The sequence below is a fragment of the Delphinapterus leucas genome, chromosome 11 (assembly GCF_059928025.1).
Source record: "Delphinapterus leucas isolate spDelLeu-1000000601 "Yukka" chromosome 11, BTC_Dleu_Yukka2, whole genome shotgun sequence".
NCBI classification, from domain to species: Eukaryota; Metazoa; Chordata; class Mammalia; order Artiodactyla; family Monodontidae; genus Delphinapterus; species Delphinapterus leucas.
Window position 1 is genome coordinate 10502717 of NC_143139.1, and position 24881 is coordinate 10527597.

Sequence of the window (24881 nt, forward strand, 5' to 3'; positions counted from 1 at the left end):
ATAGTACTGGATTTATGAGTGACATAGATTACACTCATGAATCTGACACTTGGTCGCCTTATTTTAAAAAAGTTAAAATCATCCTGGCCGTAATATTTAAACCCAGATTTGTTTCCATAAACCAAGTTACCACACTCACTTCAACATGGCATGCTTGAACTGACTCTACTAATTTCTTTCACCAGAGTAATTCAAATTCTTTACCTCTCATTTTGTTTAATGCTTGTCAGAGCTCCTGGAAGGACAGGTAAAAGATCGATGCAGACAACTTTTAATTGTTCAGTTTAACTTCATTTCAGCCACTCATTCCCATGGCCTTTCCTTGGACGTTCCCATTCCCACCCACATTTTTTGAATTCCGTGCTGTTAGTTCCTTAAGGATACTTTTTGGTACACCCCTTTTCCCTGTATCTCCAACCTCTCTCTCCCTCTACCGGAAGTGTTCTCTTGTGGGTAACTTATGTTTAAGTTTATCCTGTCTTAAGCAAAACAAAACAAAACACTCCCTTCTACCCTAATACTTTACCTCTTGCTGTCTCTTCACTCTCACGTTTATTGAAGGTGTGTCTTGTTATCTATGTCTCCACCAGGCCTCACCTTGACACCTGTGGGCCCCAAGTAAGAGCACAAATGGAGGTCTGCACACCGCGTCTAAATATTTAAAAGTTACATATCAAGTTAATGAGCTGCTAAATAAAGTGTGTTCTACTGTTCTACCTTGATAAATATACCTAGAAGGTCAGGATCAAATTTAGAATTCTCAGAGTCCTTGGGGTTCTGGGGTAGAACATGGTTTTGCAGGGGAAAGTTGGTACCGGGTTTCTGGCTCACAGCCTGCTTCCCTTACCCTTCACTTCGGGCTCCATCCTCAGGGACCTTGAGTGCATGACTGTGGAGATCCCAGCCCCACACATGCAAAACCAATCCTCGCCCCTTCCGCATCCTGCAAATGGCCACCCCTCAGCCATTTCTTTGTCCAAGAGTGTGCACACCTATGATATGGTCTGACCTCTGTATGGACTAGACTTGAGAGAAAGCCCAGGGGAGGGAGGCCTAGAAATGCGCTTGGGGATGTTTGGGCAGGGAATTTGGGGTCCTGGATAATCAGAATATAATCTGGAAGGAGCATGTGGGCTCCAGTGGGTATGCTCCTTTGGCTCCAAGCCCAAGGACTTCTTGTCCTTGTAGGGGTGTGGCTGGAGGACAAGCAGAGCAGAGCCATAAAGCACAGGCCTGGGAAAGGCCCTCTCACCTGGTCTTAGGGCAATTTTTTTTTTTTTTTTTGCGGTACGCGGACCTCTCACTGCTGTGGCCTCTCCCGTTGCGGAGCACGGGCTCCGGATGTGCAGGCTCAGCGGCCATTCACGGGCCCAGCCTCTCCGTGGCATGTGGGATCTTCCCGGACCGGGACACGAACCCGTGTCCCCTGCCTCGGCAGGCGGACTCTCAACCACTGCGCCACCAGGGAAGCCCAGGGCACGGTTTTACAGCCTGACTCCTTACTGGCTCTTTCTCAAGCAGATTTGCTTCTGCCCTCACCGTTCCAAAACGATCGCTTTCCTAAGGGTCAACGGTCACTTTAGATTCCCTAGTCCAGTGAATATTCTCTTTTGTTTGTTTGTTTGTTTGGTTGGTTTTCCTTGACCCCTCTGTTCACTTTATCTCTGTATTCTGCCTGAGAGACTTCATTAAAATTCATACAACTAATCACCACCCATCTTATAATGATTCCAAAATCTGCATCTTGGCTCAGACCAATTTTCTGGATCCAGTCTCATAAGAACCACAAATTCCACAGAACCCAGTACGTTCCTCCCCCTTTTGTATCCCTGGTCTCAGGAAATAACCACCCATCACTTAGATGCAGTTAGACGCTAGAAACCCAAGTGTCATTCACAATTCCACCTTCTCCTTAATTCTTTATATCTAATTAGTAACTGTATCTTCTTGATTTTAAATCCTAAATATTTCTAGACTCTTTCCCTTTCTTTCTAACTCCTTTGCTATGATATTAGTTTAGACCTTTAATAGCATTTATTTAAAGTAGCTGAAAGGTCTCTTAAGAATTCACAGCTCTAACTCATTCTCCGCTCTGTTGCAAAGATGATTGCATTGCAAATACCATCATGCCCTTCCTCTGCCTTTTTTTTTTCTTCCTCTGCTGTTAATCCTTCATTGGCGCCTTCATGTTGTTCATGATAAAATTCAGAGTGCTAAACATGTCCATCTCCACCTTTCCTCCCCATACCATTCTATCCTCGAGCTAAAATGTACTACTTATTCCGTGCTTTGGGAAGTGTTTCCCCATGCTATTCCTTTTCCCCTCCTTTCTTTGGTATTTGGCTCTCCCCTTCTGACACCTCAAGACTCAGCCATTTCTCATCTTTGGAAGGGTGGCCAGACTACCCCAGGCCCTACTGGGATGCGCTTTGTCAGTGTTTACATAACACCTTGTGCATAGTCATCCGAATGTTCTTTACAAACTATTTTAATTGTGGGTTTAACTGCATGGCTTCCTCACTAGAGCACCGTGAGGGCAGGGAACCCGTTGTTCATTTATTACGTCCGCATTTAGCATTCTGCCTGGCAATTAGTGGATGTTTAATATAATTGTGTGGTGCCAGGGAAGGTGCTGGGGGATAGCATGATGCGTGACAGACCCTGTCTGCCATGGTGGTTTAAGGAGAACTGGACAGGTGGTTCCAATGCAGGTACAAGCATGATTGATGCTGAGAAGGAAGAGGGGAAAGATGCCCTTAGATGGGTGTTTAAAAACCTTTTTGGGGTCCTTAAATTTGATAAAAGCTATAAAAACATACATATGTTTTTTCCCCATAAAATTTAGGACACTCACAAATTGCCCTGGAGCCATCCATGGATTTCCTAAGTAACGCATCCCTTGGACCTGGATTAGAGTGACCCCTGTCTTAGAGGAATCTGCTCTGGCCCTCACCCAGCTGTGCTCCGTGGGCTCATTCCTTTGAGGAGCATCTGAGATGAACTTGAAGGGTGGGTAAAGTTTTGGAAGCTGTACCCATAGGAGGAAGAGGGAAGGTAGTTCAGAAGGATGGGCTGATAAAGCATGGAGTGGGGAAAGCTAGCTGGAGCAAGCGAGCTCTTTGGAAATGTAGCGTAAGTTCTCTGTTGCAGAAGGTGCTGACTCTCAGAGTTAGGATTTTTTTTTTTTTTTTTTGCGGCACGCGGGCCTCTCACTGCTGTGGCCTCTCCCGTTGCGGAGCACAGGCTCCGGACGCGCAGGCTCAGTGGCCATGGCTCACGGGCCCAGCCGCTCCGCGGCATGTGGGATCTTCCCGGACCGGGGCACAAACCCGTGTCCCCCGCATCGGCAGGCGGACTCTCAACCACTGCGCCACCAGGGAAGCCCCAGAGTTATGGCTCACGGGCCCAGCCGCTCCGCGGCATGTGGGATCTTCCCGGACCGGGGCACGAACCCGTGTCCCCCGCATCGGCAGGCGGACTCTCAACCACTGCGCCACCAGGGAAGCCCCAGAGTTAGGAATTTTAAACTGATTTGGTGGGATCATGGGAAGTCCTTCAGTGGTTTTCTTGGGGGGGCATGACATAATTGGAGCATGCTCTGAGAGGATGACTTTGGTAGATTATTGAGTGGGTTCTAGGGGAAGACAAAGAAGATTGGAGAATGTGGGAAGCTGACGCAGTGGTTGAGGAAAGAAGTATAATTGAAGAAACTGGACAAAGTGGATGGGGATGGAAGAGATGAAGGCAAGAGACATGACTTAGATGCCCCATGACTTAGCAGGAATTCAAGGAGAAGCCGATAAAGATTATTTTGGTGTTACGAGACTGGACGTTGGGAAACTGGCCATGCTGTTAATGAAACAGGAAAGCTGGAGGAAGAATTAATGTGAGGAGGAAGAATTAATATGAGGGGGAAGATGATAAGCTCAGATCTGGACTCGCAAAGTATGAGGAACCAGCTGGACATTGAGGAAGCTCTCCCCTTCAAGTCTAAAGAGGTTCTAGGAAAATCTTAAAGGGTTCCATTCTAGAGTGGTCCTGGAGGTCTCTGAAGCACCCCAGAATCTAAATCCCGAGGAGGCTGCATATTTCCCATGTTTAAACTCTAGATAGTTAAGTTTTTCTGGGCACATCCATCATTCTGGGTCGACTCTCTTGGGACCGACCCTTCTTATATCTGTTTTAATGCAGCTGTCACTTGTTTTAAATTTTACTTTTAAATGGTTTTTATGGCCAAATTTAGCTTCCTCAAATCAGCATCATATATTCTGTTTATGTTAATTCCAACCAGGATCTTGTAGCCCCATGGAGAACAAGGCAATTGGAGGGGTGGCCATGGAGGGCTGACAAGAGGACAGGGCATAGATCCAGGGCACACTTGGAGTTTTAATTTGGTATCCCACGAAAATTCTTTTTTTTTTTTTTTAAGATTTTTTTTTTTGATGGGGACGATTTTTAGAGTCTTTATTGAATTTGTTACAATATTGTTTCTGTTTTGGTTTTTTGGCCGCGAGGCATGTGGGATCTTAGCTCCCCGACTAGGGATCGAACCCGCACCCCCTGCATTGAAAGGCAAAGTCTTAACCACTGGACCACCAGGGAAGTCCCCCCATGAAAATTCTTGTTAAAATATCTTATTTGCTTAAATTTGCTTTTCAAAAATGTTGCCTTTTACAAACTTTCCCTTTGGAACATGTTTAATTAACATCTCCTTTTGTTTTAAAAATGTTTGCCTTTTTTCCTTTTTAAAGACATCTTTTATTTTGGGCCAAACTCTGTTACCCTTAAAGTGGAGACTTCTTGGGGGCAAACTATTTTGATGCTTAAGCCTCTGAACATCGATCTCACCAATGAGAGAATGATGCCTGGACACAGGTAACAGGGACGTGGCAAGGACATGAGTCAGATGATGTTATGAACAAGCCCATGTGATACTAGGAAGTATGAAGGAATATGCAGATGAGGGCAATAGTTTCTCTATATTCTGAAATAGTCGGATTATAGTCTGAATTGGGGACTTGAATTATAGTCTGAATTAAAGCACTTGTCACCACTGTTCAAAGGGATGTGAAGAGCTTGGGGTGACTGTAGGAACGTGCAACAAAAATGATTAAAGTGTTGGAAAATAGGTCCCAGGATGAAAGATGAAAATGTTTTTTGGTGTCTCTGGACGAGAAGACTGAGGTGGGATCTGATTCTGAAAGGTATTTATAAGGGATAGGTTCATGGAAAGATAGAACTAGAATGTATGATGGAGGAAGGTTGGGAGCAAACTTAAGAGAAGAAAAAAATGCTCTATCCTGTTTAATTTAGGCCAGAGTCAACCTTTTGCCCTGTCCCGTACTCTTGGTAGACATTACCAATTAATCACAACACCCTTTTCTACAGAGATTGGGCCAGTCCTCAAAAGTCTTCCATTTGGAATTCCAGGGAGCCTCTACCAGTCCTTTGGAATTTTTACTTAAGAAGAAACACATTTGCAACTCTAAGTTTAGACATTTAACTTTCTGAAGGCTTGAGGTTTTACCCGATGACTTCTCCAAGCTCTTTCCAGAACCATGATTCTGCCAAGTTTTTTGGTTAAATGAATTTCATGAGGATTGGGCTTCATTTATAGATAAGAATGGATCATGGCCCTTTCAGCAAACTGGGACATCTTTGGAACACTTTTAGTTAAGGAATTGTGGGGTTTGCTACTATTTTATCATATAGAGTTTAGTTGTCCTCTCAAAAAAACTCTTCAGAGTCAGCCTAGGAAGTCTCATAATGCTGACAAGCTGGAGCAAAAAGAAATATACAGATGGAGCTAGTTACAAGGGAAGAGAGTCTCTAGGACTTTCTCTTTAAAAATGGTCCAGGAGGGCTTTCCTGGTGGCGCAGTGGTTGAGAGTCCGCCTGCCGATGCAGGGGACATGGGTTCGTGCCCCGGTCCGGGAAGATCCCACATGCCGCAGAGCGGCTGGGCCCGTGAGCCATGGCCTCTGAGCCTGCGCGTCCGGAGCCTGTGCTCCGCAACGGGAGAGGCCACAGCAGTGAGAGGCCCGCGCACCGCAAAAAAAAAAAAAAAAAAAAAGGTCCAGGAGAAGAAAATTGGCTCTAGGTTGACCCTGAATGCTGATTGGCTGGGGAAGGCATCATGATGCGCTAATAAAGCTAATTGAAATCTCTGCTTTTTCTGTAGCTCTTTATGTGTTGTTATGAAAAAACCCTGATGAACAGTGGTTTTCTGACATAGAGTCTCTGGGAGGTAAACAGTGATAAATGGCAGATCAGGAAGCTGAAGGGCAGAAATCAATACTTGCTGTTACTCTGTAGTAAATTATGAGAAGCTTTGGACGAGAGGGACAGATGTTGTTTTTCAAATCACACTGTTTGAACTTTAGTTGTTTACACATTTCCTCTCTCCCTGCGGGTCCAAGTTTCTATCTTTGCCATATATACACTAAACATATGGGGCTATATGCATCAGGACAATTAAAAAAGTGGCAGGTAATTCAACTTGTTAATATCTGAATTTTCTTCTCTATCATCTACTTTCTCTAGCTCTTCTAATGGTGACTAGCATCATTTATTTTGTTGAAGGAAAGCCTTTGGATCACAAAATGGATTAAACTAAAGTAAAAAGAACTAATTGTGCTTTAAAAAAAAAAACAAAACCTTAAGAATTTCCTACGCTGAGTTTCAAGGGCGTCTTCCTTAGTGCCATTTGGCTCAGAAACATACATTCTGGAGTCACTAAATTTGAAATACAAAAATAAGAGGGATTTTTTAAAAAGCCATTTCTTCCAATGAGGTCAGCACAATTTTCACCATATTTTAGACAAATTCTCCATGTTCTTCTGAGTCAGATACATACATATACTAACTTGAAGTTTCTCCTCTGAAAAATAATAAAGAAAAAAATTCTTCAAAGATATTTTTGCTGTTTCCTGGGCAGTTGTTGTCCTTTAGTGTTTATTGATTTTCCTATCTTTTCCTTATTTATATTCCTTGCACCGCCCACCCCCCATTTAAAGAATGGAGTAGCTTCTTGAAATTTGAGCTAACAAGGCAGCTATTAGGAAATTTGCTGTTTTATAGATCCTGATCAGGCCAGTCACCAGGAGAAATGACGAGACGTCATTGGAGGAGACTTCTCGCCGCCCGTCACACAGGTGTATGGTGATGCTTTCATTGCTGCTTACCTGAAGTAGCCACCACGTACCTCCTAGAACAGTCAGAGTCAAGACTGCGGAGAGAATATACCCAGCCCTGTGCTCCTGTCATGCAGGGACACTGCAACTACAGAGGGGGTGTTGGTTCCTCTTGCCTCCCCTATCCTGTCTGCCTACGAACTGCAGGCTCACCTGACTGATCTAAAGACAGAGCCCAGAAGGGCGGGTAGCCTCCTGCCACTTGATAATGATTATTTAGAAAGAGAAAGAGAGAAAAGGATTTTAAAAAGCAACCAGGAGGACCTGACAGACCTCAGGGCTGTGAGGCAGAGAAATGATGTTTTGAGGGGCTCTGACTCAGGGCCAGATCATAAAAACTGAGACATGATCTAATTAACATCAAGTATCCATCCCTCCCTTGACTGTACGTACGTGGAGCGTATGTTCTATAACTTTTCTTCCATTGTTTGCCTAGAGCCCACCACATTGCCTGGCTCGTGTAGTAGAGGCCGAATAAACATTTATCGAACAGATTAAACAAGGGGAGGAATGAAAGAATTTTAACTTAAAATGGAGGAGCAATAGATTTTCATTGAAGCATCAGGGATGTAGGATATACTTGCAGGGAATTTCTTGGCAAGGAATATTGTTGAAGGCTGTCATGGGTTATTGAGTAAGTTTCACGTAATCTAAGGGGATGCATGGTCACACGTCAACAGTACTGGAATGATTTCAGTGGACTGCCTGGAGGAGGGCACAGAGTAGCTACTCAGAGCCTCTCATCCTTCTCTTGCTGTTGATGGTTCTGATTCTCAGGAAGCTTTCCCTCTTCTCTGCTCCCCTGTGTCTATTTCCCAGATGATTCAAATTTCCTTATAATCACCGCAGTGCAGGAGCCATGGGCCCTGCAGCATTTTTGACAATATGGTCTTGGCAGTCATTTTCAGAGCAAAGATGATACCTTCTCAATTACATCAGAGGTGTCATGGGCCAAGACAGCTGAAGGAGTAAAACATAAGGGACCAATGATCCCTCTGCTAAAAAATATAGTGCATCATTACTGGTGCTAGCTAGCAAGTGTTAAGAAACAGAAGTCAGAAGCTACTCCCACCCATCTTGTCTTGCATTAGCATCTGTTGACCTATATTGTGCATTCTGTAAAAATTCCATATAGCAGAGAAATCAAGAGTAAAAAGGTCATGTGAAGGCAGAGAATGAGTTGGAGAAGACGTGGAATAAAAGGACCTGGAATAAGAAGACAGTTTGTAAAGATAGAAGCCATGATTTCTGATTTTATTTTTCGGCCAGAAGATAAATAAGCCCAAAGGATGCTGTATCAGTCTTGGGTCAATCAGGCACATTTTACAGTAAGGAAAAGGATGCATTTCCATTTTCTTGGTCCCTCTTCTCTTCTTCCGTCTTGGGGCTACCTGTGAGGTATGAAGTTGCCAGCTGCTTCCTGATGGACCCTGGGACCAAGAGTCAACCCTTAAGGAATGCATGACGAGAATATCCTTATCCTAATGAGTGGCTGGTTCCCTGTCTGTTATTTCACACTTTGACACTAGATGTCAGGGAAAGACTTAACATTGTAATTTGCAGGTCTCGCACCGCTTCAGTGAAGGGAAGGCTGCCTGCAGAGAGAAACCAGGTGTTGAAAACTGGCAAACTTCCAACTGTGAGCCACTGAGGACACCAGGGTTCTTATGTTAAAACATCACTACCCTGCTAATGCTCTATTAGACATACTCTAGATACAGCTGAATCTAGTTTATAGAAAGGGTTAGATCAAGGTCGTTTCAGAGAAATAGATTTTTTTGGGGGGGGAAGAGAATCATCAATTTAATCTTTCAACTTTATTATAAAAGATATTCAATTTTACTTAGAAAAAAAGGCAGTAGATATAACATGGTCATGTTCCTATAATCCTTTTTATTAATGAGTTAGGAAACAGCCAAACCAATTAAAAATTACATGAAAGTCTCATAAGATCATTCCAATACTCTGTGGTAGTTCCTTTCATTTTGTAAAACTGGCATTTGGTTTTAAATGACATTAAGTAAAAATGTGGTTTTACTGCAGAATAACTAAATCTTGGCCTGCTCTAGTTATATTGCAAGGTTCCCAAGGCCCTCAGCCCCTTAGCAAGGCTTCCTGATGTAAAAAAAAAAAAAATGTGCTTTTTCATTACTATGGATGCCACATTCAAAAAATTGTTTTCTTTCTTTCTTCCGTTTTTTTTGACCTGAAAGAAGGCAGTGTGAGCAAACTGGAGTCAAGCAGGACAGTGATAAAGGACAAAGCCAGAAAAGGGGACATGGTTTTCCTCACTATGTACGTTTCCCCTCCCCACTCCCAATTCCAAAGGGTCACGGCCACTGTGTTCTCAACCACCATTTGGAAATAGCTAGTCATCTACCCACCCAAGGTTAAAAATAGCACTCCCACAGCTGGAGGAGGGTCCACCCAGATGTGGTGTAGCAGCCCTGCCTTCAGAACGACGTTCTAGGAGTCAGTCCTCTTGGTGATTCTGGAAGTCGTTATATCATCATCGAAAATAGCATTATTACTATCACAGTATTAAATGCGGGTGTATCCTGCATTTATTTGTGAGCTGGATGCTGTATATTCCTGTACAGCAATCTCAGCAACCCCACCCACTTGGAACTTTCAGATAAAAAATTGGGGGGGACAAAAAATAGAGGCAGTTTCGCAGTGTAACTCAGATTAGAGGATTACTCAGACAGGATTAAAAATATGGAGGGCTGTCAGTATTATTGATTTATTGATGGATGTGTTGACTGACTTATTGATTTATTTATAACAGACACTCATATAGCACATACTATATGCCAGGCATTAATGTCGATCCATTTCAACCTTAAAACAACCCTGCTAAGTAGGTACCGCTATGAGTTTCGTGTTTCAGATAAGTAAACGGAGGCAGACAGGTTAAGTAACTTGCCCAAGTATTGGCAGGTAGGGCTGCGGTCCTGGGGGGGTGGGGAGGGAGGGCTTTCATTTACCTTTTCTTCTACTCAAGCTGAGGTCCCATTGGACCAGCTATGCTTTTTCTCTTCCACTCAGAAATGGAGCTTTATGTAGTTTAATGGCCAGATGCCAGGTCGCGAGGGCCCTCCAAGAGCCCAGTGGAGACTCCACAGAGTGACGAGTCCTCCCACAAACAGCCTGGGTCAACTTGCCAGCCGTGTGAGTGAGCTGTTCTAGAAGTGGATTCCCAGCCCCAGTCTCACCTGATAGCAGCCCTGGCTAAGACCTGGATCACAACCTCATAAAAGACCTTGAGCCAGCACCACCCAGCCAGGCCACTTCCAGATTCCTGACCCTCAGAAGCTATGAAATCATTAGTATTTATTGCTGTTTTAGGCCACTAGGTTTGGGATAGTTTGTTACACAGCAATAGGCAATGAATACACTTTCCCTCACCTATTCTTTCTCCAGCAGGTCCAACGGGACTCTTCTCCCCACTTCTCACAGAACATTCCACTCCCGATGTAAGTTTAGTGGAGGAAGTTTGCCCTGAGAACCAGCCTCTTGTGGACCATTGTGATAGAGCAATGCACCCTGACAGGTGGAAGTGTCTTGGCTTCTTCATGTGGTCAGCCAGTCTTCACTGGCGTTCAGCTGCGCACTAGACGTTAGTGGATGTGAGCTCTCACGTGTCTCTTTGCAGGTGTTAGTACTCTAGTAGTGGATACGGACGATGAAAAGGCTTTACGGTGTGGTGAGTGTCTGTGTCAGGGTGGAGGCAAGTGATAGGTTGAAGGAGACCCCTACCAAGACCCCTACTAAGTCACTTTTAGGGAGATGATCCCTGATACTGTTAATTATTAAGGATGTCTATGTGTACATAGGGTGGGGTATAAAAAGGAATTGCCTGGAGGTTTGAAAACCCTATAAAACTGAAAGCTGTCAACCATTCTGGAGTGAGTACTGTCTATGTTCCTACATAGACTTTTTTTTTTTTTTTTGCCAGCTTGGAGTTTGAAGCTAGTAAAGACCTAGGTGTTGGCCCAGAATGTCCAGCTTACCACCGTTTAACTGCCTGTGTTTATGGGACAACTGGACATGTTAGATTTGGTGGACCTGAGTCCCCAGGGAGATCCCACCAACATAGCGAACATGCTTAGTGAAAAGAGGCCAGTAATTGAAGTCACACAGACCTGGGTAATATCCCTTTAGACCTGGACAACCAGGGCCCCTGTCCTGGGTCCTGAAAGTCTAGAGGGCTCTGTTCTGGGGAGAGTCCAAGGGGCCAAGGGGACATTCTTGCCTAGAGCTCAGGCCCCTCCTAGACCACACTTTGGATATGAGGGACCTAGGATTTCCTGCCCAAAGAGACCTCAGCATCCTTCTGGGGCCCCATCACCAGGTTTACCTTCCCAAGGGTGGACACCTGGACTCCTTGCTTGAGAGGTGAGCACGGGATGGCTGTTTGGGGGTGGAGGGAGGGCAGAGCTTACACGTAAGGGGTAGGGTGTCCACACACACACGTGGGAAGGCACTTGTGGTGCAGGATGGAGCAGAATGAAAGAGAAATTTGGGAAACCTGGGGCTTCCCTTTAAACTCTTGTCCTGAGCCCTGCAAATGTTAAGTATCGGCCTGGACCCTTCCTATAAGGTTAAATAAAATTCAAATTCCTTGTAATAGCTATAGGGCCTTTTGGAATTGGGCCACCACCCACATCTCCAGTTCAGCTCTTACCAACCCACCCTTCTTCATCGCACCCAGCCTACTCAGGCCTTTCTGTCCCAGGAGAACGTCAAGGTTATTCCCTCCATGGGGACTTTTGCCCTGGTTGTTCTCCCTGCCTGGAATCCTCTTTTCCTGGAAGGTCTTCACTTGAATGTTTCATTCCCATCATTTAGATTTCAACTCAACTGCTCAGAGAGGCTTTCATTTATCAACCCGTTTAGAGAAGTCCTTCCTGTTATACTCAATCATCCCACCAGGCTATGATCTTGATAGCACTTCTCACTATCTGAATCTCTTCATTCATTTGTTTGTTCACTTGCTTTCTGACACCTCCTCCCTGTCGTGTCCCATATACTTCATGAGAGCAGGGGTTGTCTTGTTCACTCAGTAAATCCCAAGTGCTTTGAAGAGTGCTTGGCATAGAGTACATGCTCAATTAGTATCTCAGTGAATGAAATTTTCAGACGGTTTTGTTGGCTATAAAATGAGACTATGAATAGTCATCATGTAGCAGTCAGGTATAGATTAGAAAGAGCAGAAAAGCATTAGCAACAGTCCCTGGTATTAGGAACTCAGTAAATGTGATTTTCCATTATCTCTTGCCCATATTACAAATTCATCTCAAGTTTCCTAAAATGGTAAGCATTCCATGCCTCTAGTTCTGAGTTTCCCCCAGATTGCCCTACTCGCCTTCACCCCTTCCCACCTGTGTTCTGCTCCAGTTCTTGGCGTCTACACCCCTCCTGGGCCTGCTTCCTTTCTGGACCAGAAAAGTTGTCAGTGTAAGTGTGCCCCCTGGTGGCCATTTCAGAAATCACCCTCATTGATTTCCCTTCCACACTGTCCTCCTTCAAGAAGACAGTTATTTTCTTGAAGTTCAGATTGTCACCCGCCATTACTCTGCTCAAAAGACACTCAATGACTCTCTAATGCATGAAGAACAAAGTCCCATCTCCTTAGCCTGATTTCCCAGACACTTCAAGGTCTGGGTTCAACCTGCCTTTCCAGTGACAGTCTCCTACTCATCCCCTTTCTCCCTTTTACATGCTTATGTGTACGGCACCTTGACCTTTCCCCCAAACATGCCTCTACTTCATTAACTCCCACGCTGTTATCTCTGTTGGAAATGCTCTCCCCTCACGTTTACCTGCCAGGTTAATCCCACACTCCTCAAAGCCAGCTCAAATGCTGACTCCCGTGAGCTGACTCTCCTCTCTTAAAATCCACTGTGCCCTTAGCCCACTGCTCATATTTCCACCACCACGATTATATTATGTCTTAAAATTGGTATGATTTTTTTACAGACTTGTCTTGGCCACTTTTCTAAGCTCCTCTAGTGCAGAGATGGTGTTTGCTTCGCGTATCACAGTGTCAATCATACTTGCCGAATGGGTAGATGAATAACGACACTCAGATTGGAATCCGTGTCATCTGGAGCCCAGCCAGGCTGCTCTAAGAAGTAAGAGGGCACATACGGTGATATTGGGACAGGATATTTGAAGTCGGAAGTGCCTTGGGCAATCTGGGATTTACAGTCACCCAGCACTGGAAGTCCAGTCCCCTCTAGGCTACTGTGAGCCCTAGCCTCCTTAGGGGGATGATACACAAAATCATTTCTGAATCTCCTTCTCTCTATTGAGAGGATGAAGGTGAAGATCTGGGGATAATGTCTTCTGTAATCTGATGTGCCAAAATAAAAGGCAAATGTAAAAGTTGATATTATTAGAATATCGATCACATGTGTATGGGAAATTGTATTCCTGCAACATTCTATCTTTCCCGAAATTTAATTGAGTTTTACATTTCTTTGCTTTGGATCCCAAGGTAGCTTTATATTACAAGAAGTTGAGATGGACAAGATTGACGTTATGGTATAATCTCTCAACTAATTTTGAGACAAAGGACTCAGGAACATCTAATTAACACAACACAGTCCTGGAGAGTCAGTAACCAGATACATAAATTTATCTTTTCCCTGAGTCACTTTGTGTGTCTCTTAATGATCTTTTGTCTTAGTTTTCTCATGCGAAATTTGGAAATATACGATTTCCAACATTACTAACAAATTAGGCATCCAATGAACACCAACTGAGTCACACCAATGAAACTGAACATTTTCTAGAAAAATGCCAATTATCTTAGGAAAAAATCAAATGTGAAGTTACGTACTTGGGACCTTTTTTTCTAGATCGCATACCTACACCCTGAGACCAGCATCATACAGTGCATTGTCTTTTTTTTCTTTTAATTAATTTATTAGTTTTAATTTTTGGCTGTGTTGGGTCTTCGTTGCTGTGTGCTGGCTTTCTCTAGTTGTAGCGAGCGGGGGCTACTCTTTGTTGCGGTGCACGGGCTTCTCATTGTCATGGCTTCTCTTGTTGCAGAACATGGGCTCTAGGCGCGTGGGCTTCAGTAATTGTGGCTCGCGGGCTCTAGAGCACAGGCTCAGTAGTTGTGGCGCACAGGCTTAGTTGCTTCACGGCATGTGGGATCTTCCCGGGCCAGGAATCGAACTCGTGTCCCCTGCGTTGGCAGGTGGATTCTTAACCATTGTGCCACCAGGGAAACCCCCAGTGCATTGTCTTCTATTACTCTTCTTGGGTCTTGGAGAGGACAGAGAACAGCCTTCCTACATCCTTTGATTGATGAGATACCTAATTTTGATACCTTCGTTCAGAAGGGAGTAGCAGGGGGCTAGGTGTGGAAAACCCACTGTCAGGTTCTGTACGGAGATGACATCAGGCCAGGTCCACACAACACAACCTCAATGGGAGACCCAAACCAGCTGGAGAGACTGCTGGGATCCACTGAGCCAGTATTTGGGGTTCTGTCTCTATTTCTAGGTGGAGAAATACACTTTCTCACGGGCATGTCCTACCAATGAGAAAAGGGACCAACCATACTACACACAACCACTTGCCCCATGTGGTCTAGTGAGCAAGACATGCTGTCAACACTTGGCTGTATGACTTGTAACCATGTCAACTAAACACTCAAGTGTACTTTTTAGAGTAATTGGAGTCTGGTGGGTTTGGAGCAGGTTTCCACACTCCCTGTTTCTGTTTTGTTTTGTTTTTTAATAATCCTAGGCCAATCTTGGATCTTATGTACTTTGAAGGCCAATTAAGTGGAGATTCTCCTTGACAGTTCAGAATGTTTCATTTAGCACTGATCTGTTGGAGACCCTGAAAGTCATCCTTGGGCCAAGGTTCAGAGGTTCCTTAAGGGCATTAGCAGGAACTTGGCATTCTCAGACCCACCACAAGGAGAAAGTGCTCCTGGAGACCCACCCTGGGTCAGATCTTTCATGCTTGTACAAACTTATAGAAGAGTTATTCCAACAGTTCCATCCACGACACAGAAGACAAGTGTACAATTAAGATCATGTTCCCCGCAAAGCCAAGCTCCCGAGCACGGCTCTGCAATTTAGACCGCCACCCACGAGGACCAAGCCAAAGCCCCCGTCAACGGCATTTCTGTGTCTCCTGGCAAATGTTTCACGTCTCATTACATTCTTCTCACAGCCAGATTGGGTCTGTGAGATAAACATCCCGTTGCAAGGTGTGTGGTTATACTGCTTTATTTGAAAGTCTCTTTCAACCACGCCACCCAGTGGTACTACTGAGTCCTGGAGTGACTGGTGATACCCACTCCTAGGCTGTATATGTGCCATGTTCAATAGCTTTCATGACTCTCCCCCGTGTTCAGGGGGCAGGGAGGCCCACCAGGCACTTGCTGCCATGAGCTAACCAACTGCAGAGCAATGCAAACACCGCTACAGATGAGGCTGCAAATCTGGAGCCCGTGTCCTCTGTTCTGAGGACGAACAATGTCTTCCTTAGAGAGATGCCGTCTCGGCCAAATATATTCAGTGGTCCGTTCCTCTCAGCCCTGCTCTAAGAAGATAATGGATAATGCTACCCCACCAGTTGTGTGAAGAGGGAGAGGGTCAAGAAAGCATTTGAAGCTTAGAGCAACAGGTTGTGGGATCCATCCAGTCTTATGCAATCCTCAATCCCCGGGCGTAAGCTCCGTGAGTAGAATTTGTCAGCAGTGGAGAATTTTTTTAATTATAAGTTAAGTTCTATGTCAGCTTGAGGTTGTGTGAATGAGTGACAGACAGGTAGAGAGGAAAAGAGGGAGAGAGAATGATGAAAGAGGGGAAGAGAATGAGAAAGATGAATGAGGATGGATAACGGGAGGTAGAGATAAACGAAAAGCAATCTAACACAGAGAAGGGAGAGAAATGAAGCAGTGACTTCTGGTAATTGCGGAAATATATCACAAATACAATTGTGGAAAAGAAGGGATTAAGACAGCGAACAGGAACATTGAGAGTATAGCTGTAGATGGAAGAAGAAAGACAAATAATGGGGGAAGAAAAAGGAAAAGCAAAAGGGAAACAGTTCAACAAATAGGTAGTAAAGGAGATGTGCATTTGGAATTTAAATGAATTATGTTGTCTCCCAAGTTTTTAACTTATAATGTGTCCTGCGATGACAGTCTAATTCCCAATTAAGATATGCTAATAAGGCTGACCATACACCATAGACTCACCCTGCCTGATAAGCAGCTTACCTTCCTTTTGGGTTGGGGGGGAAGGCAGTTATCTTCACTTTCCACACCTACGTTTCTCATTGGCATTTTTCCTCCAAAGACACAGAGTGACCACATATTGTTCCACCTCAGGTTTGTTTGGGTCTACTACACTTTCACCTCTGCTGAACTGACCACTCATTGCTCCTACAAGCTTCCTATTCCTCTATCTGCTTTCAGTTGCCTTGATGAAAAATCATTTTCACATGAATCTTAGATACACATATATGTATAACTGAATCATTTTGCTGTACACCTGAAACTAACACAATATTGCTAGTCAGCTATACTCCAATATAAAATAAAAAGTTAAAAAAATCATATTTCACTTGAATCTTTTTTCTTAATGGGAAAAAATTGGTTTATCCTAGTCGATTTATCTGTGGAGAAATAGAACTCTTTTCCAGTATGTAAAGCATTTTAGGAGGCTGAGAAGATGCCTGAGAAGTGACACTGATAGAAAAGGAGCCATCATGGGACTTCTCTGGTGGCACAGTGGTTAAGAATCCTCCTGCCAGTGCAGGGGACATGGGTTCGAGCCCTCGTCCAGGAAGATCCCACATGCCATGGAGCAACTAAGCCCATGTGCCACAACTACTGAGCCCATGTGCCGCAACTACTGAAGCCCGTGTGCCTAGAGCCCGTGCTCCACAACAAGAGAAGCCACTGCAATGAGAAGACTGTGCACCGCAATGAAGAGTAGCCCCTGCTCACCGCAACTAGAGAAAGCCCACACGCAGCAAAGGAGACCCAACGCAGCCATAAATAAACAAACAAACAAACAAATAAATAAATACATTACAGAGTCATCTTACTGACCTGCAAATGATCGACAATGAATAGGCACTGAATCGTGGTAATTGAGTGAAAAGCTGGATTGTCTTTCAAGGGATGTTAGAAAAAGGATCAGAAAATGGCAGGAAGACTTAACATACAAAGCAACCAATTACTGAGCGTGGGAGCCTTGTGAAAAGCACGATGCCTGTGTCATCACAGTTCACAGGGGTGGAACTCATCCTTTCCATGTGCAAATTTCTCCAGGGAGAGTCCCTGTTCCACGGTACTGCAGGAACGCCGGGTCCTTCCCGAAGGCTTCTGAGGTTCCCGGAAATTGCTTATATCCTCCTGACGTCATTGCCTAGCTTTTGCTTTGGGATTCTCCCAGATTTCTCCCGCTGGGCTCATTTCCACCTTTCTGTGGTGTGCCAACATTTCTGGTCCGCTCCTCCCCAAAATGTCATCGCAGATCCTCCCTTTATTTATTTCCCAGGCTAACATGAACCTAAATGACGATGTAGGGAGTAACAATGGTTAAGATTATGAGCTCTGCAGTCAGACTTCGTGCGTTCAAATTCCGGCTCTGACCCTTGCTAGTTGCATGGTCTTAAACTAGTGACATAACCTTTCTGTACCTCGGTTTCTTTCTCTGTGAAATGAGGGCGATAATAATAGTTCCTTCCAGAGTTGCCTTGAGGATGAGTTGATAATTTGTGGAGCCCTTAGGAGAGCAGCTGGCACACTGTAAGGCCTCAATAAATGTTCGTTATTATTAGTGACAGGTTGTAACCATGAAGAAACTTTACTGAAGACTTTAGGTTATAGGAAAATTACAGCTTTGGGAAGGACAGTGTGAAACTGTGTATGAGATACCACTGCTGCTAGAATCCATTGGCCACTCTCTCTCTCTCTTTTAAAAAATCTTATTGAAATACAGTTGACTTACAATGTTGTGTTGATTTCCGCTGTACAGCAAAGCGATTCAGTCATACATATGTATTTTCTTGTTCATGTTCTTTTCCTTATGGTTTATTACAGGATACTGAATACAGTTCCCCGTGTTACGGAGCAGGACCTTGCTGTTTATCTATTTTATACATAGTCGCTTATATCTGCTAATCCCAAACTCTGACTCCATCCTTCCCCACAGCCCTTGGCAACCACGAGTCTGTTCTCTATGCCTGTGAGTCTGCTTCTGTTTCATAGATAAGTTCATTTGTGTCATATTTTAGATTCCACATGTAAGTGAAGTCATACGGTATTTGTCTTTCTCTTTCTGGCTTACTTCACTTAGTATGATAATCTCTAGGTTCATCATTAGCCACTCTCTGGATCCACAGACTCTGACGGGCTGTTTTTCTTCTTAGTCCTCAGCCTGCACTGTCCTGCTGGAGTCACACTCTACCTTAGTTTTTTTTTTTTTTTTTTGCGGTACGCGGGCCTCTCACTGTTGTGGCCTCTCCCGTTGCGGAGCACAGGCTCCGGATGCGCAGGCTCAGCGGCCATGGCTCACGAGCCCAGCCGCTTCGCGGCATGTGGGATCTTCCCGGACCGGGGCACGAACCCGTGTCCCCTGCATCGGCAGGCGGACTCTCAAGCACTGTGCCACCAGGGAAGCCCCCTGATCTTCCTTTTTAAACTCCCAAATCTAATCAGTCATTAAGTAACATTTATTTTCAAAATGTCTTGCATACTCAGTCTATTTTCCCTATTTTCTCTGACTTTTCCAAATGTCCTCTCCTGGGACAGCCGTCCTGGGTTCCTCGACTCAGGGTAATCCCCCCTGCCCTGGCCAAGCAGCTCTGTTTCTTTGTTTGCATCTCTCTCAAGTTACTTAAGTATCACACCCCATAACTTTCTGTTTTCTTATCTTACTTTGTTTCTTTCTTCCTAGCCCTTCTCACTTGACAATATACAATGTATTTATATGTTTCTTTATTTTCCACCTTTTTCACTGGATTGTGAGGTTGAAGATCCGGTATCCCCAACACCTAGAACTGAACTGTGCTTGGGACACAGACCACCAATAAAACAAGACCCAAGGGAAGAATGAATGAAAGGATGACTCCTAGCAGCAACAGGGACCAAAGCTTCCTCCAGGGATGGAGAGAAGGAGGCTCCTGCAACCTCTTTTTGTTAATTTTATTATTACTATTTTTTAAACTACCTTGGATCTTCTGCCCACAGTCATATGTGCTGGAATTGACATGACCAAGGGATTGACATGTGCTGATTGACTTAATGCCTGAATTCATTGTCCGGCACTGAGTCATTCACTGCGAATGACTCCAATCAAGGCCCACCCTTACAGCCAGGAGTTGGGTGCATTCAACCAAAACCCCTGAGTGTTTCACAGTAGGAATGGGGGGAGGGGTTGGAATGGATGCTGTTGAGAGGCTGTTGAGAGGCAACCAAAACACCCACTACAAGAATTCAGAGGAGACCTATGAGAAGCAGTTTCTTTCAAAATCGACTTTGCACTGCCACTTGCATGTGCTAAGCTGGCCACTCTACAAAGTCAGTGAAATGACGCGTCCCCCCACCCTGCCCTTCCCTTCTCCTTCCAGCTAAATCCTTTGGTCTAAAATATACCGCTCGTCATTCTCCAAAATACATAAAAATGATGCACTGTCACACAGTTGCTTTGAAAGGAATGAAAACACTGAAAGAATGAATCAATAGTTTAAAATGTGAACAAACTATGCACCAATAAAAATGAGAATAATGTAGAACACTTTCATCTATATTCAAAGACGCCCTTGGGGAGAGAGGGGGAGGGGCATTCAGAGACTTCTAAAGCACGGCTGAATAGCTTAGGTTGCAGTTGCAAAGAACTTACCCCAGAGGAGATCATTTCTGTAACGTATATATGTTCTCCAGCAGGCCAGGATCATTTTCTGTAGAAACCCCCTGAGACAGGAAGGGACTGTGGATTCACATCCTCTGAGATCATCACATGTTAGATCTTCAGTACCCACTGCGTCTTCCCATATTTAAAAGAGGGACATTGCCCTCATCCCTTTTCTCACAGCCTGGAGCCACTCTTGGGGAGATGGGGCCAACTGTGGTGGCCAGTTTCAGGCTCCCTCGAAGCTCACAAGAGGCATATCAGTCAGTGAAGAGTGAGCAGCTCTAGTGGGGATGACGTTAGCGCACATTCTGACACAATGATCCGAACTGTTCTGTGGCTTCTGTAACCCTTAGCAGGACCAGCCGGGGAAGGGCAAACTCAGTGAGCATCCCGGGCTCTGCAGAGACCTCATCCAGCCCTGCTAGGAGGGCTGGGGGATGCGGACACTGGGTGGGGCAGTGAGAGGCAGCCAGGGAGCCTGCGTTACAGAAAACCTCAGCTTCTTTTCTGTCCAAGTCAGCTTGGTCAGGATGTCCTTCTGCCAGCAAAAGTCCCCTTGTACACTGACCCACCCTTTTATGCCACTGCCTCCCTTTTACTTAATTTTCACCTTTGATGGTCATCTTAATCAGAATCAACTTGAATAAAAGTACAATGCAGGATCTGGAAGTAATAAGATGGTCGAGGGTGGTGGCCACTGCAGAGTAATCTGTGGGGTGGGAGACGTTTGTCCCCAGATATCTCCTTCAATCTGAGAGTGTGAAAATCCAAGCTTCACGACTCTTTTGGATCAAAGTTCAAAGATTCCAACATCCTCTGGGAGGATTAACACCTCAACACGTGGTTTGTTATCAACCATGAGTCCATTAGCAAGGATTGGTTTTCTCAGATTATCTTGTCTCTTCTGATACTAGAGCAGGATGAAGCTTTACATATAGTATTTCATTGGTTTGTCCAGACTGCCTTATGTGGCAGATCTTATTATACAGATAAGAAAATTGAGTCCTAAAGAGAATATAACTTTATTCCCTCATCCGTCCGTCTCTCTGTCCATTCAGCCAGCATATTTATTAAATGCCTACAATGTAACAGATACTGTGCTAGAAGCCAGGATAAAGAGATGAGTATAGATAAGATAAGGCCTCTGACCCTGAGGCATTGCCCATTAAGTAGGAGAGAAAGATAGTGAATTCACACTGGTAATCATACCTGGAGTTGTGTATGTCGCTAGCTAATGGATGAACCGGGGGTCATGATTCAGGTCTCAGAACTCCTAATATACTATTTTTTCATTGTATCAAACTATCGCTTTCATTGTAGCAACTGATTTCCTGATTGTGAAATACAGTTAATGTAAGAGATGCGGAATAACTAATAAAAATGACTGCAGTTCACCTCTTGTGGAGGACTCTTTTGAACAGACTTAATGACTCATAGGAGATAAAAATAATAATCAGAACACTTTCAAACTACCGTGCAAAATTGGCACTGGTCTGTCTCAGTCTTGATCACTCACTGATGTCTCCTCAACAGCAGTGAGTATCTACAGCCTCAGGAATCCTGGGGTAAGTTCTGTGGTTCATAACTTTGAAGTTAAAATTCTTCCTTTTGCAGAGTAGCACTTCTCTCCCAGTCAAAATAATTTGCTTGGCTTTTGCTAATCTGCATGGCTGTCTAGCTTTATTAGAGGGGCAGGTAGAAGGAAGGCCTAAGATGTCACCTGTCCAGAGAATTGAAGAGCAGCCTGAAGCAGTGCCAGCAACAAACCGATGACAGTAATTCAGAGTCACTGGTGACAATACCATGAGAGTCAGGTGGGACCTCAGAGAGGTCATCCAACCCAACGCTTGCAACATAACAAAGCTCAGGGCGGTCGGTGGAAGGAGTTGTCAAAACCACAGAGCAGGTGAATCTCAGAGCCAAGACCAGGTTGAGCCCAAATCTTCTAATGCTCAGTCCTTGATCCTGATGTTGCCATGGCAGGGAGAAAAGAACCATGTTCACTTGGCCAAATATTTGAGAAGAGACGCAATTTGACAAAGAAGAATGAAGCTGTAGGAATCTAGGAATCAATTTTCACAGTTATAATTTATGGAAAGTCATTGAACCATGTATGTCAAGTTACCCGGGTCATAGAGCTGTAGTTCTGGTCTGTCCTTTTATAGCCCAATGATCTTTTGCTGGTTAAAGCTTCTTAATCTTATTTATTTATTTTCTTTGGATGGGGTTGAGTTCTGAAGATGTGATGAAAGCTGTAGACCCTTTCCCCAGATATTTGTGCATACATTCATAATTTTATAAACATTTTCAAGGGTTTCATGAGCTTCTTGAATCTCATTCATGGCACAAGTACACATTCAGATACCTTTAAAGAGAGGCTCTGGGACTTCCCTGGTGGCGCAGTGGTTGAGAATCTGCCTGCCCATGCAGGGGACATGGGTTCGAGCCCTGGTCCGGGAAGATCCCACATGTCGCGGAGCAACTGAGACCATGCTCCACAACTACTGAGCCTGCGCTCTAGAGCCCGCGAGCCACAACTCTTGAAGCCCATGCACCTAGAGCCTGTGCTGCACAGCAAGAGAAGCCAACGCAATGAGAAGTCCGCGCACCGCAACTGAGAGTAGCCCCCGCTCGCCGCAACTAGAGAAAGCCCGTGCGCAGCAACAAAGACCCAATGCAGCCAAAATAAATAAATAGATAGATAGATAAATAAATAAATAAATTTATTTTAAAAGAATAAAGAGATGCTCTGGCTCAGGGAAGTTGACAAGATGTGATCGTGACTCATCTCACTGTCTCCATGAGTTGCTTGATGGTGGGCAAGAAGGAAGTCTGCCAGCAGAAGGCCTCTGGACTCGAACTGCACACCATCCTATTGGTTCTATTTTCTGGAGCATCTCGACTGATACAGATGTCCCCCAAAGGGTACTGATGTTAAAACTGTGGCAGCAAAAGTCTATGTTGCCCAGAGCACACCTTACTCGCGGCAGTGGTAGTTGCGCATAACTCTGCCAAGGGGGCAGATAAAATCTGTGCTTTTGTTCCAATTGATCAGTCTTCCAGCTGCTCCTTGAGACTTATTGTTTTAGGGAAATCTGAGCAACGTTTGCACGTTCAAAAGCACTGGGATGGCCAAACAGACTAAGACCAGATTCCTAAAATCTAGTTTGTGGGAGCAAAGCATAGAATGATCGTGCCAGTCAGTAAGATAGAACAGGATTAAATAAACTGACTGAATTACCTGTGGGTGCCCAGAGCTGCCATGCAGCTTCTTGCCCCTGTGCCTTTGCACATGCTTTTCCCTCTGCCAGAATATCCCTGCTCACACTGTGTGCCAATCAGCGTTCTCCAGAGAGACAGAACCAGTCGAAGGAAAATATATGTATATACTGAAATATATACATCTCTCTCTCTCTCTCTCTCACATACACATATATTTATTTTTAAAACAGTGTTTCTTTTTCAAAACATTTTATCGAAGTATAGTTGATTTACAATGTTGTGTTAACTACTGCTGTGCAGCAAAGTGACTCGGGTATACATATATATACATATTCTCTTCCATGATGGTTTATCACAGATATTGAATATAGCTGCCTGTGCTCTACCGTAGGACCTTGTTGTTTATCCATCCTCTATATAATAGTTTGTTTATTTATTTGTTTTAAGGACTCGGCTCCTCTGGTTATGGAAGGAGGTGGGCATGTCCTAAATCTGCAAGGGGGGAAGAGCTGAAGCTGCAGTTCAAGCTCGAAGGCCATCTGCTGGCAGGAATTCCCTCTTGTTCGGGGAAGGTCAATCTTCTGTTCTATTCAGGTCTTCAATTCGTTGGATGAGACCTACGGACATTTTGGAGGGCAATCTGGTTTACTCAAAGTCCACTGATTTAAATGTTAATCTCATCCAAGACATCCTCACAGAAACATCCAGAGTAACGTTTGACCACACATCTGGGCACCAAGGCCCCGCCAAGTTGACACATAACCATCACACATCGTTTGCCTGGGTTCTTCTCCTAATTCCTTAAGGTCTACCCTAAACGTCTTACCCCCTCTCTATTTTGCCACTGAACCCAGCATATTCTTCTGATCGAATCCGTGTTCCCCAGTATTGAAAGGATTTGATCACGTGGCTGTGCACCCTGCTAGACACTGAGGCTTCTGAGGGCAGGCACTGTGGTGTCTACTGGAGGTGACATTACAAGATGACACGCTGGCCCCACCCAGCCCTAGCACAGGGAGCTGCTTACTGTAGTTTGTGGAATAATGTGATAAATTAGTGGAAGGACTCAGAAGCTAGAAATCTCCAAATTATGACCCTTTTTTTTTTTTTTTTTCCTGAGTATCTGTTGCATCAGAGATGCAACAGAGCTTGGTCACCTTGTCCCAGGAACGCATGTACACACACACCCATATTCAATTTTTCAGACCCTGGAAAGATTTGGAGAGGTCGTTAGAGATGCAATTCAATGATTAGCTCTTCCTGTCCTTCTCAGGGCAGAATGAAGCAGAGGGAAGAACCGGGTTTATAGCTTCGGGTAGATTTGCCTTTGACCCACATGGCAGTGCCTTGCTAATTGCCTGGACTTGGGCATGATTTGTATATTCTCAAAGCCTTCTTAAATTAATCCTATGAGAACAACAATAATGATACCTACAACATAGTGTTAGAAAGATCGAGAGCCTAGCATTGAGTAGCTCCTCAGTAAATGTTGATCCTCTTTCCCTCTTATTTATGTTTGAAGTAATTTCTAGTACAAGTGCATTAACTATTGAAACTAAGAACA

At 44.4% G+C, this 24881-nt stretch overlaps 1 long non-coding RNA gene across 1 annotated transcript; it reads left to right on the forward strand.

Annotated features, from left to right (window-relative positions):
- The first annotated feature begins 3015 nt into the window (after positions 1-3015).
- LOC149747953 (uncharacterized) lies at positions 3016-18686 on the forward strand. The gene is made up of 2 exons (XR_016394874.1): positions 3016-9488; positions 10617-18686. It is a non-coding gene; the product is annotated as an uncharacterized LOC149747953 (long non-coding RNA).
- Positions 18687-24881: the final 6195 nt, after the last annotated feature.